Raw genomic sequence first — 16,800 nt, 5'->3', positions numbered from 1 at the left:
CTAATTGTATTTAATTACGACCGACCTAATGTGTACAATGTTAATTGTTTTGGCAAAAATAAGCACTCTTCGACGAGCTCGGGCTGGATCGCAAGCGCCGTCGGCCGCAGCGTCCGCCTAGCTATGCCTACCGGCCCTATCGCTGGCTTTAGTGGAGCCGTCAGTGGACAACGCGCCGTCGTGAAGTGTTCTATCACTCGCAGGGGGATAATTTTATCGACAGTGTTCGCAGCGAAGCAGTGTTGTGAAGAGCTGTTCATATTGCGTTTCTCGACGTGGATATGAACTCAAGCTGGGGAGCTGGATGTGGGCGGAGCTTACGCGCCACTCAATCTTTCGGATGCACGCCATGTGCACATTGCGCATGTGCACGCACCCGTGTGCCCTCCCCCCCCCCCTCCCCGGATCGCCGGAGCATGCAGCGCCGCACGTCGGATCGGACACCGAATCGTACCGCGTGTGTCTGTATAGCTCGCTCATGGTTCGGCTTAAGTCCCTGTATATTCTTTATAAATAAGGAAGCCTACCTAGACACTGTAAACCCAACGATTGGGGCCTAAATGCCTGTCCGCCTCCCAGCTACGGCTTCCTTTGAGTGACAACGTCCAATCTCGAAGGCCGTGCTTTTGCAAGCTGCATGCACCTGAAGCAATTGCGAATCTTGAAGGCAACATCCGCTTCGTTTTTATTATATATACATTTCCTTAAACATCGTATCACAAAGTACAATATACACACTTTTGGACCCAACAAATCTACTAAAGGACCCTACGAAATGTTATTAGGAAAAAACACGCAATTTTTTAATTTAAAATACATTTTTCTAAAAACCGCAGAGTTCCGCGCTACGGCAGTATTTGTTTGGTCGACACACCACGTTGGTTGTAGTGAATGCTCCTTGCATTTAGGTGTTATTTGAGTTATATTTTAGAAGTACCTAGACAAAATGTGCTCCTTGTCGTGTGCAGTAACCATCCCGAACCCTCCGGACTCGTGTAACGCCATTAGTTCGCCGTGTGTTTCGAGCGATCCACCAGTGTCGACAGTGAGTGCCCTAGTACAGCGCCCGTCCGAGCTGCCTTTGTTCTGCCGAGCTGTTCTGCCGAGCTGTGCCTGCCCGCGCTCTCGTAAAAAGTCTGGTACTGGAGCTTCGAATCGTAGTGTATGGAAGACTGTTGAAGGTTGTGCTTTTGTGGAGCTGGAGTTCATCGGAAGTTCTACAGTGCTTGCGCCAGAGAAACGTCGGTGCCTCTCTACCTGTTAGACGAAGGAGCGTTTGCCAAGTCTTGAAAGGTAAGCAAGTTTGGCGCTTGCGCGCATTCTTGAAGCTTATGATTTACCTAATGAGCGCTGTGTAACTAGCTAGAGCAAAGCGCTTTCCTATCGTATGCTAGGCATGTTGCTGTGCACATTTAGCAAGCAATTTCACGAAAGCTTCCTCTGATGTTACAGCGTACTTGCATTCTGCTACCCGCCTTGATTGCTATGCCTGAATGGGCACACAATTATGAAAAGACATTGAAAGTTGGTGTTGGTTCGGTAGTTTCCTGGCAAGAAGTTATTCGCTATATAGGCATTCCCGCAAGTACAGTACATGTGTAATGTATACGTCGATGTATCATGGGCTTCGCGCGTTGACACACGATTGCTATGTTTGACGCTTAAGCAAATAGAAGCTTGTATGAAGGTTTTTGTATGTATACAGTTCTGTTTGGAGGTCCGCGTCGCGAGAACCTGTGTGTATTGTTTATGTTCTTGAGAGTCTTCGCGTATTTGTCTTCTATGTTACAGAGCGTATATAGGCCGATAATACAATAAGGAGGCTTATTTTTAATCTAGACATTTCAATCAGACGCCGGCCTTTAAGAAACACAGACCAACCAAACCTTAATAACGAGATGTCAGCTCTTGCAATCGTAGGTTACGGCAGTGCGTAATAATTTAAAGACTGCGATTTTGTAGCGATACTTACCCCTCGATTCTATATCACTCTTCTCGCCCACCGCTAACGGCCGGCAGTTGCAGTACGTAGCACGGGCCGGGGCGTCGGTCAGACTACTAACGAATAGCGAAAAGGAATAGCATCGCTACAAAATCGCGCTCTTTAAATTATTACGCATATTTTGTGCACAATGAGATGTTATAAACACATCTTGCATGTACATGAAAAAAAGGTTTACAACAGAGATAACATATATGCATGGGCACATATATGTGTCAATAAAATACTCGAGCCTCTTTCTGCCTACAGAAAAAGAAGTTATGTCTCCTCGAGGGCATGGCTGCTTGCACTAATGAACCTCCAAGGGAAGGTTTTCTCTAATCCCTATTTTTGATATCTAATTGCTTATGTGACATGTCATATACAAACTGCTTGCATCAATTTCTCATAGGGATGAGCTGTCTAAAATTTAATTTTCAGTAATAATTGCAATAATTAACTCCTTTCAGCTGTCTTCTAATGACTATAAACTTCTATGCTTCGACCTTGACAAACCTTTTATGAAATTAGTTTGATGAGGCCCAATATACAGGGCTTTCTAAATTGAAGGTATCACTACCTATTAAAGACTATGCTAACTATGAAAATGCTGCTTGTGTATGTGGTTTATTCACTCTGTCAGACAAAATCTTTACACCCAAGTGCAGTCAGTAAATTGAAAACTACATGTCTGCAAGGGGAAGTCAGAATTGTATTTGAAGACAATTGCATCTTGTTTGATAGTTCTCGAGCACTAGTGTGTCACTAATCGAGCACAGCTTGGCCCAATACTCGATGAGGCTTGAAGCTTTCAATGTCTGCTAATCACTAAAACAGCACCAGATCTCACTCTCTGTCAAGGGGTGGCACACATTTGCTTAGTTCTAGGCAGATGCATGTCTTTCTTTCGCATTGAAGTTCCCAATACTTTCTAGTCTTACGTAAAAGTACACAGCTCAGTACAATGCATGTATGGTATACGTAAGGCTGCTTTGTTCTTTAAACCGAATCAACAAGAGCAGCTACTTCTGTTTTTGCAAACCTTACCCTATTTCCTAACCATTCCTTGATCATACATGTATAAAATGAATCTGTGCTTGTATTGTTTCACAGGTAGACATCGGTGGCGGTGTATATGTTGAAAAGGGCCTGCTGAAGAGGTTGTGCCTGGATGCTAACTCAGGCTTTCACTTCGCGGAGGGCCTCCTTAAAGCCCCTTTTTCAATAGAAGACGTTGAAGGGAGGTCCTTCTTTGGGCGGCTGTCAAATGTCTTCCACAGAAGGATCCGTTGGATTCCAAGAAGGTCAACACCATACTAGGTATGTGTGTCACAAAGAAGCATCTTAATATTCTTTGTGTAGTTTTCAACAAAACTCCTTTCATGGCAATTTCAGTGCTATCTTAGGGTATACTCCTTTCTTTCCAGCTAAAATGGCTATTAACCTGATTATAATAGCATATTTTAATGCAAGCTTTGCCACCATAACTAGAAAATTGTCATTACTGTTGGCATATGTATTTTTGTGATAGAGGCCCTGGTCATATGAATGCACTGATCATATAATATCCTGTCTTGTGGAAAGCTAACATGTTTAGTAACAAGCTCGCTTTGACAATGTCTGCCTGCACAGCAAAGGCATTTTCTAATCTTGCTGTAGAACGTCCATAATGCCTGTTCAACTGCTTACATGTTGCTTGTATCATTTCGTGGTTCTTAAGTGCAACACAAAAGTCAACTCTTCTATGTACCTGTGCCCAAGCAAAGCTGCAGCACAGTTCTGACTGGCACCTTGCCTTTCCTAAGATAATTCACACATGAAACTTCAATGTACTGGTCACAATACGAATATCGAAGTTCATTAAACTGAAGTTGATTTACAGCTTTTGTTTGTAGATGACAATTGGTATGATAGAGCTTATGTGTCATGCATCTGTTGGTGTTACGCACATTCATCACGCTCCCAGCTCTAATGCACTAATTCAGTCATTTCATGCATTTTAGGACTTTGCAAAAAACAGGTGGAGATGTTTAGAGCTCACAGGGTTGAAAACTTGTGTCTTGTGCACTTCCTTTTTAAGAAACAGATGCATTGTGTGTTGCAATGTCACTGTAGCAAAACTAATATATTGCCTTTTTTCTTCTCTTTTCTAGACTACACAACGCAACATTTCAGCCTACTTCCAGGGCAGCTGGAGAACTCGTCCTCATTACTAGCCCGGGGATATTAAATGGATGTGTTCAAGCACAAATGTAAACCTGTCTTCTTCTGTTGCATGTCACACCTAGCCACTTGGCAATCACTATTCGCCACAGACAGATCGTTGACAGGATGTTACTAGCAAGTCGTTAGGATATATAAAGGTGGTTAATAAATAGTCGCTGCACAGTTTTTGGGAAGTAAATAAAGATTTTATTCAGAAATAATTAAAGCTTATTTTTGCAATATATAATTGCAAAAGTAATTACCTCTGAATAAAATTTTTATGTACTTCCTAAAAACTGCGAAGCGACTTTTTATTAACCACCTTTATACATCCTAACGACTTCCTAGTAACATCCTGTCAACTATTTGTCTGTGGCGAATAGTCGACAGGATGTTACTAGCATGTTGTTAGGATGTATAAAGGTAGTCAATAAATAGTCGCTTCACAGTTGACACTTTCTACCGACATAAGATAATAAGCAGTCGGTAAGAATTCTATCGACATTTTATATCTATACTTTCAATTCAATATAGGTGGCCAATAGTCGGTAGGAGGTTACTAGGAAGTTGTTACGGTGTCTAAAGACGGTGTATAGAATGTCGATAGGTTCTAGTAACATTTGTCTAAAGACGGTTTATAAAATGTCACTAAAAATTTTTGTAAGGGGCCACTGAAAGGTGGTGGTCCGAGGTTCGAGTCCCGGACCAGGACGAATTTTTCTTCAACTCTGAGGCTTTTCTTTAAAGGAAACCCGTACGGGTTTCCTTTGTAGCAATTGCTACGAACGGGTGGATGTCCGATTTTCGCGTTATTAATGTCTTCATTTTTGCGCAAAAAAACAAGGACAACTGATGGTTTTGATTAGGCAGATCCGTTGTTCCCTTTTGTTTGGCCCCACACATCACAACGCACCTGTATTTCGGCATTCTGCATCTCAAAGGCCTGGGCACTCTTGAACAGGGCCCTCGAGGAACTCGAGTCGCGCGCTTCGCCTAGTCAAGGTCGGACTGCAGGCGCTGGCATCGCTCCGTGGTGTCGCTGCGTGCCCGCTCCAGGTCGGCAAGCTTGACCGACAGCTCCTGCAGCTGGAACTCCAGGCCCTTGCGACGCCGGTCCGACTCCTGGCGGGCGGCACTGAGGGCCTTGATCTCGTTGGCCATGTCCACGTTCTCGGCCTCCAGGTTGGCCTTTTGCTTCTGGAGCGTCGCCTTGGCCTGCACGTTTTTTTGGGAGACGGCAAGGTCGGTCAGAGCGACGGACGTGTGCAAATCAACCATGGACCCACCTCGCTACAAGTTTCACTACAGACGACTGCTGCAAAGGCTGACGGCAACTGAAGTCCTTGGCAAAATAAAGGGCAACTATGGCAAATGCACCTACATTTTCATTTTATTATTATTATTATTATTATTATTGTTATTAATATTATTATTATTATTCAGCGAAAAACCGAGACCCTTTAGATCAGAAGACAGGGATGTAAGGATAAAAGAATTCTACGATAGAAGCAGGGCCGAGGATCCACTCACACCCTTTAATATCCTCCTACGCTAATTACATTATGGTGTCATTACATTAATTACTTAGGCTACATCAACAAGCATTTTTATCACAATTCCATTAAGTATAATTAGATGCCTGAAGTTGCCATTACATCAATTAGGTTGGTTTGAAATCAGCTGGATAAATCTAAGACTGCTCGAAACATCGGCGATGACGAGTGCAATCTTTACTGCAGCCCCGACGCCAGCACGATGAAGTGAGATGACAGGGCGACATGGTGGAAATTACGCAGCTTAAACACACACAGACAGAAGAAAACACAAGGACGAGCGCTGTCAATTTGGTCGGTATAACGTAAAACTATTTCGTTCTGTTTCTATTCCAACATGGCCGACACCGCTCGCTCATTGGTCGAATTTTTGAGGCCGCGCCCATTTTTCCTGCCTGTCAAGCGACGTCAGGAATGCACAAAAACTGCCACGTCAAAGTGACGTTTACGCACTCATTATGCTAAATTATGCCGAACAAACCCGGCGAATTCGTGGAACAACCGGTGAGTGCCCCGTTCCGTTTGGAATAGAAAAAAATGGCGGCCTTCGTGATTGCGTTGGCGGCGGCGGCGGCGGCACGTCAGTCCGGGCGCGGGAGGAGGGAGCCCGAGGATGCGTTTGACATGCGAGACGATCAGTTTCGGCGGCACTTTCGCCTGAAGAAAGAAACTGTGCGGTGGCTGTGCGACGAAGTGGCGGAGGAACTCGGAGGCGTGAGAACTTCAGCGCTGTCGGTGGAGCGGCAAGTGTTGTGCGCGTTGCGATTCTTCGCAACGGGCAGCTTTCAAGCCTCGGTAGGGAGCGAGGAGACGATCGGCGTGACCCAGCCTGCGGTCAGCAAGTGTGTGCGACGCGTGGCGGAGGCAATCGTCCACGCCGGGGCCCGCAACAAGTGGGTCCATTTCCCGAGGACGTCGGAGGAGAAGGCGGCCGTGAAGGAAGGGTTCCTTCGACGCGGCTCCATTCCCGGCGTCATCAGATGCGTGGACGGCAGCCTGATAGCCATCATCGCACCGAAGGGCGAGCAGAAGGCGGCATTCATGTGCCGCAAAGGCTACTACGCCCTCAACACAATGTTCGTAAGTATCTTAATTTTTGTCTAATTTGCCCGTCATAGCAACGCGTGGCTTATCTGCTGTGCGCGCTCTCGTCAGATCTGCGACGCAGGCATGCGGATCCTCGCCGTCGACGCTCTGCGACCGGGGTCAGACCACGACGCCCACGTCTGGAGAACTACGTGGTTGCGTCGTCGGTTCCTGGAGGGGCATATTGCCAAGGCCGGCGAACACCTCCTTGGTGAGCAGCGGGAAAATTTTGTACAGTTGCAATTCTGGCAGCATGCAGCAAAGCGTGCTCGCGCCGTAGGAGAATATTGAAGCCCGAACCCCTTATGTCATAGTCAGGTTATTAAGTATAGGCGAGATGTAGAAATTTTGCAATGGTATCTGCACGAAACAAAGTGACAACACACCTGCGTTGTACTTTAAACTAATTTTTAATGTGGGTGTACAGTGCACGCGTTGTCACATTCTTTTTTACACTGACAGTCATTTGTGAATAAAGACTACACAAAGAGCTGCCTTGCTGCAAATAGGGATGCTACTATGTCCCAGCTATTGTTATCTGTGATCACAGATGCGTCAGGTGCTCAGCCTGTACATTTCTTTATTACAGCCTTTCTGTAGTAGGTATATTTTGCATGACCCATGCTTCGCCTACTAAACTTTGTGCAGATTTCACACTATGTTTTATGATCCTGCAGGTGACAGCGGCTACCCCCTGGAACCATGGCTCCTGACCCCAGTCACAAGCCACCCTCCCATACACACTGCAGAAGGCAGGTACAACACTGCACATGCTGCCATGCGGTCCGTAGTGGAGCGGTGCATTGGGCTTCTGAAGAGCCGCTTCCGCTGCCTTCAGCGGTACCGCGCCCTCCACTACGAGCCAGACCGCGCTGCCAACATCGTTGCAGCATGTGCAGTGTTGCACAACTTGTGTCTTGATGAAGGTGACGTGTTCTTGGATGATGTTAGTGATGACAGCAGCAACAGCAGCAGTGACGATGAAAGTGGCAACCCCTCCCCACAGAGAGTTCCCCGAGTGAGGGCATCACGCATGATGTACCTGAGAGGCTGTGCTGCCCGGGATAGGGTTATTAGCTCATTTGGCACGACACGGCAGCAGCACCAGCACTTCCTGAAAAGGGTGCGAAGGCGGCTGCGTCGACAGTAGCACCGACAGCAGCAATAAACACGTGCCTGACACTGCAGGCAGGTGTTTATTACTGCTGTCTACACACCTAATAGAGAGCAGGAACCAATGTGAAGAAATGTGTGCAATTAGTGGATAGCGTGCTGTTTTTTTTAACAAATCTGCTCAATCATAACCAGCGTTTTCACGTGCCCTCTGCCAGTGAGCTGTTACTACCGGAGATGATTGCATCATTCCACTGTGACACTACATGAGAGCCTTTCATTTAGTACCTGTGGATAGAACACTTTGTGTTCATCAGCAGAATGTTGTAGCCACTTCTCTGGGCAGCTGGGGTTTGCCAATTGATTTGCTGCTGCTGCTGCTGTTGCTTCTGTCATCACCGACACTGTCACCGCCATCTGCACTGTGCATTGGAGGCTGGTCTTCGTCTCCTCGCTTCCTATTTGGGCTGCTGCCAAGCACAACACTTCTCGCTCCACCATGTGTACTGTTCTCACGCACCTTGTAGGTCCTGCGCTATTTTGCCACACAGCCACCGCACAGTTCCTTGACAGAAGGCCAAGTTATGTCGAAAACAATCGCCTGGCATGTCGAGCGCGTTCTTCTCCCTTGGGAGAGTGTACATATGTAAATAGAGTTCTGAAATTGAAAGAACACAAATTGTAAATAGTCATTTCAAGTGCCACTTGTATTGTTTAAAATCGTTTATTTATATCTGCATTGTAAATAAAACCATGTGATCCATTTTTAATGCCATCTTTCATCAAAGCAAATGACAGACAAGTACACAGAGCATGGCTTCATGGCGCCAAAATAGCCGTGTGGTGTTCACTACATGGGACCCAGTACACTACCAGTGGCAGATGTTAAATTGCATAAATATGACACGAGCATAATGATATTTTTTTGAACTCGCAGACAACCATTTATCTTCATCCAGCAACTTAACAGCAAGAAAGATGTCTTGTCTATTATGTAGTTGGTATGTTTGTAGTACAAAACAGTTTCTTTTCAATGACTAGTGCCGTAATAAGATCACAGTATAAAGCAGCCATGACATGCTTTTAAGGAACAAGTGTGAAAATGCTTGGCACTTCAACGGTATTTCATATAACGGCTGCAAGAGCAGCCTGGCAGTGAATGTCAAAATAGCGGCCACATCGATGGCTCCGTTACGTATGTCGCAAGCTCTTCTGTACTACAATGGGGACTAGATTGTGTTGCTATCATAGGTAAGGACACCTGAAATATCACAATAACCATCACAAGTAACAGGTGCTTGGTGTTAACAAAAATACCAATTCGGCCACTTTGCGTAGGCACGAAAGGTTTGACATTACAAACATGACATACACATGGCATGAAAATTGATTTCCAGTTATCACAGCATTGTAGTTATTAAGTGCACCTGTATGGTGTGCGAGACAATGTCGTAGTTGCCGTAAAAGTGATTGCATAGTGCATCTTCCGTGGAAGAACAGTGCACATTGAAACATATCAGTAACAGCGAAACAAAAGTGAACACCTAATGAAAATATGGCAAAAATTGTACATATAAGTTATACCGTCTCACTTGGTCAAATAAAAATACACACGAAAAGAAATGAACTTGGGGAAAAAAATACAGTTAGGAACAGCAATGCAAAAATTCTACATATAAGTTATATAATGCCTCACTTGGGCAAACTTGCACTACAAATGAAAATACACATAAGAGAAATTACCTTGCAAAAATATATGATTAGGGACAGAAATGTACGGAAAACAGCCATATCATCCTTTAGTGCTACATAGAAAAAAAAACATGCATTCGTGTTTCAAGTGACATCACAGCACTATCAGTCTTGGCTGCCATGATCACGCATGACCTGCACATCAGTTCACAAGACTAGCTACAACTTGGCGGCACAACAGCTTGCGAGGACGTATGGGCACCACCACCAAATGCTGCAGCGGTGATTTGAACTGAAAGATAGGCAACACTTGTACCTACACAGCACTAAAGGATGATATGGGGGGAAAAAACTGTCCCTCATAGCTGAGGCGGCTCGTGGAGGTGAGCCAGGGCAGCCAGCAGCTTGCGCAGTGTGGTTGCGATGAGACTAGTGGCCTCTCGCGAACTACGCATCTCGGCTACCAGCTGCTGCAGGACCTGCCGGGTCGCCCTCTGCTCTTCCACCAGCTGCTGGTGATGCTGCGAAACAAATTCATTTAGTTAGCTACAGGTTATGCAATGTAAATGCTCGATTTGCACTGTTTGCAAGTGTTGCAGTTTCAGCAAGGTTACTCTTGAGGGCAGCGAGATCATTTACATATGACATGACAAATGGCCGTGCAAACGTACATGGTCTGTTATGTTAAAAACGTGTGAAACGTAGCAAATGCTACCAAGCTGCCTCTGCCTGTCAGAAGACAGTATTGGGGACTAGTTGAATTGTTAAACAATTGACGATCATGCTGTGGCGATACATGCAACCATGGAAATGGTTTGTAAGTTGCTATGTGTTAAAGAACACCTCAAAGGAGATTTATAAACGTGCATGAGCCAATGAGCCAAATGACTACAGATGCCTCTCATGTGTAACATGGTTGTAATGTACATTATTACCATGTGCACTAATCACCTCTTCAAAAAATGACCCGGCCAAGTTGTACGCACCTGCCTATTTTGCTGCAGCAACAGCTGATGGAAGTTGGCGGCTTCCGCATTTGCCGCCTCAGCTTGCTGCCCCTGCCGCGCATACTCGGCGGCTGTACTGCAGGACGCGTCCTCCAGCAGCTGTTGGCGGGGTGGCCTGCGGGGCTGCTGCCGAGCTGATCGTCCGTAAAAATAAAATCAGTACACAGTTTTAAAAAAATTTCCCCTGCAAGTTATATCCAGCAGAAGTATCTGTACCGCCCGCACGGGGGAATGTATCACTGCGCAGCAATGTGTGGCAGAGAAAAAAAAATGACTCTCTGTTACAGACCACGTTCGATTTAAATCAGGACCTACATTCGGAGACAGTTGCGATCGTTTATAGAAAACGTTTGCTTACCAGCTATCTGTTGAGATGCCTTCCAACCTTCATCGATTCTTCAGTATCCTATGCGAATAAAAGCAAAAGTGAACACCATGCGATCACCGCAGCAGATGTTCAGATGCTACTGCTCAGTCACTAAGCACAAGAAAGAATGATGTGTTTACTCACCGAGCACTACGCTTTCACAGTCTTCCTGATGTTCACAGCTTCCAGAATTCTTCTCGGGCGAAAGTACCTCGTACGGCGAGATTTCATCTAATCACGTTACGGACAAAAATACACCAAGAGCGGCCAACAGAACCGATCAGCTGTTTTCGCGTAGCCGCCATCTTAAGTGTGCGTAGCAAAATGGATTGGATGCGGAATTGGCACGTGTGTGGCTATGACTCGAAAAATTAAAATATTTGTGTTTACTTTCAAGCGCGCTTCAACTTGTCTTGCGTTAAAACATTACAAAACACTTTTACTCTCAGCGACACACAATTGTTCTTTTATCAGACGTTTATATCTAAATGTCACTTGCTATACGGTCCCTTTGCAAATAAAAAACAAGCAAAACATGCTTCCGGCAACGATGGAGGCTGCTGATTGGGCAGATTGAAAAACGTCGCTGGTTCCCGCCCCCATACGCAGAAACTGTGGCGTCATTTTGACGTCCGGAGTTTGGAACACTTTTTGTTTGGAATAGAGTTACGTTATCGCGCCCAAAGTTACGACACGCAAAAGAGCCCACTGTACTAGAAATTTACTGTAGCGAGGCACAAAGTTGGATGAGTTCGTTAAGATTCATGGTGGAAAAATGAACCTGAACCGACTCGTCCGGCTCCCTGCCCTGCTACGCAGAGAAGCCTCCTTGTTGCTAACCTTCTTGAGGTTGTCCAGCTTGTCATTGAGCTCCTCGAGTGCCTGGGCGTGCTTCTGCCTGATCTCGCCCACCTGCAGCTCGTGGCTCTAGGCCTCCTCCTCGAGCGACCGCTTGAGGCCCACCACTTCCTGCTCGCGCTGCTTCTGCAGCTCCCGCTGGGACGCCGTCGTGTCCAGGGAGTCCAGCAGCTCGTTCTTCAGTGCCTCAAGTTCCTGGACAACAAAACGAAGTGCTTTCCTTGATCGAAGCAAATGAAAAGCAAAACACCGCTTTCACGTGCACTGCAACTTGCCACAGCTGAACTGAAAACAAAGGGGGGGGGGGCGGAGGCTTGCCATCGACTGTTGGCACCGCAGTACCTCGGTGCAAGGAGTAGACCTGGGGGGCTATTCTGCAAGCCTCCACTTCATCTGCTACATGGAGTTCTGACTGGCTGGGCTGGGGTACGCGTCAGAAAGTGACAGGCACTCCAAGCCAATTAGCACTTCAGTAGCAGACGAAGTGTACGTGCCCATTAGGTGGACGCTTACAGAATAGCCTCTCCGTCTACGCACTGGACACTCACGACAAAGAAGGAGGCAAGGAGAAGGGAAACAAAGGGCTTTGTTAATCACGACCAGTGGCGTAGCCAGGGGGTGACAAACAAGGCACACTAGCCAAGATGACGCAAGCTTGCCAAGATGATGATGAAGCACAGTGTCTAATGGACAGTGCCCAGCGACTGAAACGCGATACTTGAACTGCATGGTGGCCAGCCATTTAAGCACCACCGGTGAACGCTGGGTGAACATTGACGGAGCCAAATGCAGTCACCAAGCAATCTATCAGACAGGCACTCGCTTTTATTTGATACAAAAATGCATCAGATCGGTGTCCCCAGCACCTGCCGGTAGCGAAAAAGTTCCCACTGCCACGTGCTCAGAGTATCGAGTTTCAATCACTGAGCACCGTACGTTGCACTGTGTAGACTACAATATCCAGCAAGTGTTAGCTTAACGACTTCAAGCTTCACTACAAGCTTTGCAGACTGACAAAGCTACAGAATTAAAAATAAAGCACAGCATTTCACATAGTACCTCGTTCAGGTCCCGCATGCAGTGATGACCCGACTACAATAGCCAGCAGGCGTGGCTTTCCCGACCACAAACTTCACAAACTGGCCAAGGCGACAAAGCCCAGGGTTTGACGTACCTCGTTCAGGTCCCGCTTGAGCTTCTCAGACTTGGCGCGGGCCACCTTCTCGGAGTCGAGGTCCTCCTGCACCTCGGTGAGCTGTGCCTCGAGCTCGCGGAAGGCCTTCTGGGCATGTCCCTTGGCGGCCGACTCCTCGTCGCAGCGCAGCAGGGCCTGCGCGAGCTCCTCGTGCCGCTTGAGCATCTGCCGCTGCAGCTCCTCCACCTGCGCCTTCTTCTCGCCCAGCTGTTCACGCGTGTCTCATTCGCATTTCATTCTGTAAGCATAGTGCAAGAACACCTACTTTCAAGATTCATGCACAAGTCCAGCCAAACAATTTTCTTTCAATTCATTTGCTACCCTTGGGTAAAGAGGAACTTTCTAATTTGGCACTAAGTACCGAACAGCATGTTATGACACTTGTTACACAGTCCTACTGAACGTTCACATCGACTGTCGCCCAGTTGTGTCATTGATTTTCTATGTCACTGAGCTTCTGTGACACTTGAGAAAACGCCGATGTGAATAGCACCTACACTCTATAGAGTCTATATATTTCAAGGCCTATATGCATTGGCTGAAGCTGTAACTACTGCCAGCAAAGTCCGACAGGTGTTAACAGCCATGGCATACATGATACCTTAGATGGGGCCACATGCTGCAAAGCACAAAATAGGGTTATAATTTAATGTTTAAGAAAGTCCTTTTTTGCTAAGATTCTAGCAAACTATCAATATAAAAATCAAGATCAAGTACCTGACTCTTGCCCTGCAAGCAGTCTTCTAGGCTTGATACGGCAGCCCAACGATGAGCCTAAAACCGTGTCAGTTCTCTGCTGCTGCTCACTCTAGTAGTCCTATCAAGCTAGATCTACAAAGGCTAGAATTTCTACGTGCACCACCAGTGCCCAACCGGGCACACCAGTCATGACATTTCAGCTGTTCTAGGAACCATAAACAGACACACAAGAAGCATTAACTCTGATTACCTGCCCAGCGTGCTACTGTAAACACTGAAAACACATTGACTATCACAGCTGTTAACCAATCAGCACAACCACACAATTGACAGGAAAGCCAACAGTACTGAGCCAACTACTGAGAGCTGTTTCACCAGTGTCTGTCGGTTTTCGCAGCTACATCTGCCAGGTATGGTGGCAGTGGGAGGGGTTGGGGGACGTGCCAAATTAAGAAACTAGCATGCAAGACATTACAGTGCAATTATGCAGCCTCCACCAAAAGTGTTCAGGCCTGAGCATGCGCCCAACCAGAAGCTCGCTCTAAGCATTTCAGACGGGCCACTGTTCTCTTGTTCCCAGTTTCGCAAAGCTTTTGGAGGCTAACAACTTCTGTCCTGTCTAGAGAGTTGGAACCCCTACCCTACTTTCCCCCCCAGAAGTTCTAAAGCAACGGGAATTCCACTAACCCTGGTCAGCACATTCATTTTGCAAAACCAAGCAAAGATGGCATGTATGAGAAGAGGTTAGGGCACATTATGCTCCAGCGTTTTTGGCTCGCTGAATTATGTCGACCAAAGCTAGCTATGTCCCATCGGCGGCACCAAGCTCGACAAAAATTTTGCGCTTTACACTACAACCGGCTGCAACTTCACCGACGGCGCTGTTGTCGCGGCAACCGTCACGCACCTGCAGCAAGCAACCCCCCTTAGGCGCAAGCTCCCACTGAGTCATTCTTTTCATCTCTGCGCAAGAAACGGCGGAACGTTTGGCCAACGCGGCCCGGTGTGCTAGCAAAAAAGTAGGAGAGGAGCGACACCGTCTGCATCGTGTCACTGGAGTATAGAAGTAAATTTTTCCCCGTAAAATTGCAGAGTCTGAAGTGCGTGTGTGAGTGTCTTACTGCTCGAGTACAACTTGCCCTTTGGCGTTAGCTCACCAGTTCTCGAGAAAGGCTCAATAAAACGGTGCACCTCTGCACAATCTGAGGAGCACATCTACAAAGTGCCCTCAAGCATGCCCTTTAACCGCCACTCCAGGCAAACACTTTTTCCCCCGTCACGAAAAGCATGCACATGTTTTTTTTTACACGAGGTTAACAACGTCTAAGGTGCCTAAAGCAAAACCCACGATGTGAAAGTTTTTTTCTTCAGTCTATCATGCCTAACAAGTAGTACCCAGGTGAGTGTGCATGTGAACCTTTCGAACTTCCCTCATTTGCATTATTAAGTGTGCTGCTTTCAACAATACTTCCATGCAATAAACGTTGTGTAACTTGCAAATTGACTGACAGAGTGCAGTGATCCATTGAAGAGTCATTCATAAAATGTTTGGTTTTTCACGTGTACTTCTAGGAAGAGGGACACAAGTTTCCTTGAATACCAGTGCGAGTCACCATGCAAGGAGACCCTGGCTAACTAAAGCTTTTCACCTTTGGAACTTATCTTGTTCCCAAACAATAATCGCCATATATCATGCGTGCTATTTTTTTTTTCAATGCTGTGCATCAGGTTCTTCCAGGTCACGAACGCCACGCGCATTATCAGCATGACATAGCAACCTTGAAAGGAAAGTAATGAGCGCAGAGTTTTCATGAAAGAAAACGCAAGGCTGTCAGAAGACTATCGTTTCGGGCCAAGATACACTCCAAGGCGTGTAAACTTTTTTTAGAGCATGCTCCATACAAGAGGAGAGAATGCTCAACACCAAATTGGCCTTTAAGTTTGCGCATTTCTTTCACTCCCCTTTGATTCGGCCATCACCAAGCTTGTCGCATCAAATGCATAAGTGCCGCCCTTTTTTTAGAAGTGAACTTTCCTTTATGTGCACAAACCTATTGAATTCCCTTTAGATGCCCCTGTCACCATGCTCCCGTGACATAATTATAGAAGCATTCCATAGCCTAGGATGTAGCTGATGATGACTTCTCAGATGGCGACACTACGAAGACGACTGCTCTGGACCTTCTGCCTCCCCGACTCCCCTCCTCACCCAACTTAACCTAACTAAAACATAAGGAGCCTGGCCAAGGTAGGGCCGACAGCAGTGCACTCAACTGTTCCTTACCTAACCAAACCTAACCCCAAAAGCATCGGAAGCAGGATCAACGTGGGGCCAACGGCCGTGCACACTCAACTGTTCCTCCAAGTCCTGGATGGTGACCTGGAGCTTCTTCTTGTCCTGGAGGAGTTGCTGGCAGCGCTCTTCCTCTTCTTCCACGCGCCCTTCCAGGTCGTGCAGGACCTCCTCCAGCTCCTGCTTGCGCGTCGCCAGGTGCATCCGCATCTCTTCCGCCTCCGCGCACAGCTCCGTCTCCGCCTGGAGCTGCTCCTGGAGCGTCACCTTCTCATCCGTCGCCTGCACGAAAGGGTCCCAGAGACAGTGAGGTCGAGACAAAGGCACCAGCTGTCAACCTTGTGTTATTTGTGCCACGTTTCTGGTTAGCCACCTGGGCTAAAAGCTTCATGCGAACAGCTTGACGAGAGGGGCCCAGGTAGCCTATACAAGGCCAAGACAGAGATACACATAAAAAAATAATAATGACATTAACAATATATTAAAGCAAGAACATTTCAAATAGCCAAACCAAATCTAAACAATTCCAGCTAATGTTTTGCCCGTCCGCTGCTTTTTTCACATCCAGCATATACTTCCAGGGAGTTGGGTGGGTGGGTGCTTGCCAAGTATACTAGGCATGAAATGGTCGATCTTTTTATATCTAACGTTACCGCAGAGTCCACATATTGTAAACTCAACAAAATCCGCCGAAGAATTCAAAATTCTTAATTCGTTCTGCAACTGCACGGTTTTTACGATTCTGAGGATG

At 46.6% G+C, this 16,800-nt stretch overlaps 1 pseudogene; it reads right to left on the bottom strand.

Moving 5' to 3' along the window:
* Positions 1–16,800, bottom strand: part of LOC142591345 (uncharacterized) — a 131,028-nt pseudogene that overhangs the window by 13,359 nt on the left and 100,869 nt on the right.

This window comes from Dermacentor variabilis, chromosome 8, assembly GCF_050947875.1.
Source record: "Dermacentor variabilis isolate Ectoservices chromosome 8, ASM5094787v1, whole genome shotgun sequence".
Lineage (NCBI taxonomy): Eukaryota > Metazoa > Arthropoda > Arachnida > Ixodida > Ixodidae > Dermacentor > Dermacentor variabilis.
The sequence above is the reverse complement of the archived record's forward strand: the minus strand, read 5'-3'. Positions and strand labels throughout refer to the sequence as shown.